Here is a 5,050-nt window from a genome sequence, read left to right as displayed (position 1 = left end):
TAAAAAAATCCTAAAAACCCTAGACTCTAGAAAACCCTAAAAACGCTAGAAAACACTAAAAACCTTGAAAACGCTAAAAAAATCATAAAATTTTTTTAGTGTTTCTAGGGTTTTTCTAAGGTCTTCTAGGGTTTTTAGGATTTTTTAGGGTTTTATAGGGGTTTTTATTTTATTAGGATTTTTAGGGTTTTCTTGGGTTTTTTAGTGTTTTTAGGATTTTTTGGGTTTCTTAGGATTTTTAGGGTTTCTAGGGTTTTTTAAGGGTTTTCTAGGGTTTTTCAGGATTCTCTAGGGTTTTTAGCGTTTTCTAGGGTTTTCTAGCATTTTCTAAGTTTTTGTAGTTTTTTTAGTGTTTACTAGGGTTCTTAGGGTGTTTTAGGCTTTTTTTAGGGTTTTATAGGGTTTTTAGGGTTTTTTTAGAATTTTTAGTGTTTTTTATGATTTTCTAGAGTTTTTAGAGTCTTTTAGGGTTTTCTATGGTTTTTTAGGATTCTCTAATGTTTTTAGTGTTTTCTAAGGTTTTTTGGGATTTTTTACGGTTTTCTAGGGTTTTTCAGGGTTTTCTAGGGTTTTCTAGAGTTTTAAGAGTTTTTTAGGGTTTTCTAGGGTTTTTTAGGGTTTTCTAGGGGTTTTTAGTTTTCTAGGATTTTTTAGGGATTTTTGGGTTTTTTCGCGTTTGATAGGGTATTGTAGAGTTTTTTAGTGTTTTCTATAGTTTTTTGGGTTAAAAACCCTAAAAAATCCTAAAAATTCTAGAAAATCTTAGAAAACCCTAAAAAACCCTAAAATTCCCTAGAAAACCCTAAAAACCCTAACAACGATGAAAGCCCCAAAATCCCTAAAAAAACACCCTAAAAAGCTTAAAAAACCCTAGAAAACTTAAAAAACCCTAAAATTCCATAAAAAACCCTAGAAAACGCTAAAAACCCTAAAAAATCCTAGAAAACCCTAAAAAATTCTAGAAAACTAAAACCCCAAAAAATCGTAAAAAACGTAGAAAACCCTAAAAAACCCAAAAAACCCAAAAAATCCTAGAAAACCCTAAAAACCCTTAAAACCTTAAAAAATCGTAAAAATCCCTAGAAAACCCTAAAAAATTCTTAAAACCTTAAAAAACCTAATAAACCCTAGAAAAACGTAAAAACCCTAAAAACTCTAAAAAACTCTAGAAAATCCTAAAAACCCTAGAAAAACTTAAAAAAAAAACTATAAAAGCTCTAGAAAACCCTAAAAAACCCAAAAAATCCTGGAGAATCGTAAAAAACCCTAGAAAACCCTAAGAATCATAGAAAACCCTAAAAAACCTAAAAAAATCCTAAAAAACCCTAAAAAATTCTAAAAACCCTAGAAAACCCTAAAAAAAATCAAAAAATCCTAAAAAACCCCAGAAAACTCTTAAAACCTTAAAAAACCCTAAAAAACGCTAAAAATCCTAAAAAATCCTAAAAACCCTAAAAAAATGCTAAAAATCATAGAAAACACTAAAAAAACCATTAAAAAAACCTAAAAAACGTTAGAAAATTCTAAAAATCCTTAAAACCTTAGAAAACACTAAAAACCCTAGAAAACACTAAAAAACACTAAAAAAAACCCAAGAAAAATGCTAAAAACCCTAGAAAATCCTTAAAACCTTTGAAAACACTAAAAACCCTAGAAAACACTAAAAAATACTAAAAAAACCCAAGAAAAATCCTAAAAACCCTAGAAAATCCTAAAAAAGCCTAGAAAACCCAAGAAAAATCCTAAAAACTCTAGAAAACCCTAAAAAAATAAAAAAACCCTAAAAACCCCAGAAAACCCTTAAAACCTTAAAAAACCCTAAAAAACGCTAAAAATCCTAAAAAATGCTAAAACCGCTAAAAAACCCTAAAAATGCTAAAAATCATAGAAAACACTAAAAAAACCATTAAAAAAACCTAAAAAACGCTAGAAAATTCTAAAAATCCTTAAAACCTTAGAAAACACTAAAAACCTTAGAAAATACTAAAAAATACTAAAAAAACCTAAGAAAAATCTTAAAAACTCTAGAAAACCCTAAAAAACCCTAGAAAATCCTAGAAAATCCTAAAAAACCATAGAAAACCCTAAAAAATCCTAGAAAATTGTAAAAAACCCTAGAAAACCCTAAGAATCATAGAAAACCCTAAAAAACCTAAAAGAATCCTAAAAACCCTAGAATACCCTAAAAACCCAAAAAACCCTAAAAAAGCTAAAAATCATAAAAAACACTAAAAAAACCCTAGAAAACCCTAAAAAATACTAAAATCCCTAGAAAAATCCTAAAAATCGTAGAAAACCCCAAAAAATCCTATAAAACCCTAGAAAGCCCTAAATAATCCAAAAAACCCTAGAAAACACTAAAAACCCTTAAAACCTTAAAAAATCGTAAAAACCCCTAGCAAACCCTAAAAAACCCTTAAAACCTTAAAAACCATAAAAACCCTAGAAAATCATAAAAAACCCTAAAAACCCTAAAAAACCCTAGAAAATCTGAAAAAACCTAGAAAACCTAAAAGAAACCCTAAAAACCCTAGAAAACCCCAAAAGCCCTAGAAAACCCTAAAAAACCCTAAATCATAGAAAACTCTAAAAAACCTAAAAAACCATAGAAATTCCTAAAAAACTCTAAAAACTCTAGAAAACCCTAGAAAATACCAAAAAACCCAAAAAAAACCCTAGAAAATCCTAAAAAACCCTTAAAACTTTAAAAACCCTGAAACCCCTAGAAAACCCAAAAAAAACCCTAGAAAATCCTAAAAAACTCTAAAAACCCTAAAAACACTAAAAACACTAAAAACCCTAGAAAACTCTAAGAAATACTAAAAACCCAAGAAAACACTAAAAAACACTAAAAAAACCCAAGAAAAATCCTAAAAACCATAGAAAACCCTAAAAAACACTAAAACCCCAAAATAACCTAAAAACCCTAAAAAATTAAAAACCCCTAGAAAAGCCTAAAAAATTTTAAAAACCCTAGAAAACCCTAAAAAACTCTTAAAACTCTAGAAAACCCTAGAAAACCCTGAAAAACCCTAGAAAACCGTAAAAAATCACAGAAAACCTTAAGAATCATAGAAAACCCTAAAAAACCTAAAAAAATCCTAAAAACCTTTGAAAACCATAAAAACCCCTAAAAAACCATACAAATCCCAAAAAACCCTTAAAACTTTAAAAACGCTAAAAACCCTAATAAAACGTAGAAAACCCTAAAAATCTTAGAGAAACCTAGAAAACCTTAGAAAACCCTAAAAAACTTTAGAGAACCCTAAAAAACTCTAAGAAACCCTCGAAACCCTAAAAACACTTAAAAAAACTAAGAACCCTAGAAAACCCTAAAAAATCCTAAAACCCCTAGAAAATCCTAAAAATACTAAAAACTCAAAAAACCACTTGAAAACCCTAAAATATCATAGAAAATCCTAAAAAACCCTAACAACCCTAGAAAACCCTAAAAACCCTAGAAAATTCTAACAAACCCTACAAAACCCTAAAAAACACTAAAACCCCTAGAGAATCCTAAAAACTCCTAAAAAATCATAAAAACCCTAGAAAGCGTTAAAAACTCTAGAAAACCCTGGAAAACCCTAAACCCTAAACCCTAAAATTTCCTAGAAAACTCTAAAAACCCTAACAACGATAGAAAACCCTTGAAAACCCTAAAATCCCTAAAAAACCCTAAAAAACTTAAAAACCCTAGGAAAACGTAAAAAACCCTAAAAACTCTAAAAAAACCTAGAAAATCCTAAAAATGCTAGAAAACCTTAAAAAACTCTAAAAACTCTAGAAAACCCCAAAAAACCCTAGAAAATCGTAAAAAACCCTAGAAAATCCTAAGAATCATAGAAAACCCTAAAAAAATCCTAAAAACTCTAGAATACCCTAAAAACCCTAACAAACCCTAGAAAACCCTTAAAACCTTAAAAAACCCAAAAAACGCTAAAACCCCTACAAAATCCTAAAAACGCTAAAAATCATAGAAAACACTAAATAAAACCTAAAAAACCCTAGAAAACCCTAAAAAATACTAAAATCCATAGAAAAATCGTAAAAACCGTTGAAAACCCACAAAATCCTATAAAACCCTAGAAAACCCTAAAAAAATCCTAAGAATCATAGAAAACCCTAAAAAACCTAAAAAGAATCTTAAAAACCTTAGAAAACTATAAAAAATCCAAAAAACCCTAGAAAACGCTAAAAACCCTTAAAACCTTAAAAAACCATAAAAATCCCTAGCAAACCCTAAAAAACTCTTAAAACTCTAGAAAACCGTAAAAAATCCTAAAAATCCTAAAAAAACCCTAGAAAGTCTGAAAAACCCTAGAAAATCTAAAAAAACCCTAAAAACCCTAGAAAATTCTAAAAGCCCTAGAAAACCCTAAAAAACCCTAAGAATCATAGAAAACTCTAAAAAACCTAAAAAATCCTAGAAAACCCTAAAAAACTCTAAAAACTCTAGAAAATCCTAGAAAACCCTAAGGTTTTTTAGGATTTTTTAGGGTTTTCGAGGGGTTTTTAGTTTTCTAAGGTTTTTTAGGAATTTTTGGGTTTTTTTGCGTTTTATAGGGTTTTGTAGAGTTTTTAGTGTTTTCTGTTTTTGGGTTAAAAACCCTAAAAAACCCTAATAATTTTAGAAAATCTTAGAAAACCCTAAAAAACCCTAAAATTTCCTAGAAAACCCTAAAAACCCTAACAACGATAGAAAACCCTTGAAAACCCTAAAATCCCTAAAAAACTTAAAAACCCTAGGAAAACGTAAAAAACCCTAAAAACTCTAAAAAAAACCTAGAAAATCCTAAAAACGCTAGAAAACCTTAAAAAACTCTAAAAACTCTAGAAAATCCCAAAAAACCCTAGAAAATCGTAAAAAACCCTAGAAAACCCTAAGAATGATAGAAAACCCTAAAAAACCTACAAAAATCCTAAAAAACCTAGAATACCCTAAAAACCCAAAAACCCTAAAAAACCCTAGAAAACCCTTAAAACCTTAAAAAACCCTAAAAAATGCTAAAACCCCTAAAAATTCCTAAAAACGCTAAAAATCATAGAAAAC

The sequence above is a fragment of the Arachis ipaensis genome, chromosome B06 (assembly GCF_000816755.2).
Source record: "Arachis ipaensis cultivar K30076 chromosome B06, Araip1.1, whole genome shotgun sequence".
NCBI lineage: Eukaryota > Viridiplantae > Streptophyta > Magnoliopsida > Fabales > Fabaceae > Arachis > Arachis ipaensis.
The sequence above is the reverse complement of the archived record's forward strand: the minus strand, read 5'-3'. Positions refer to the sequence as shown.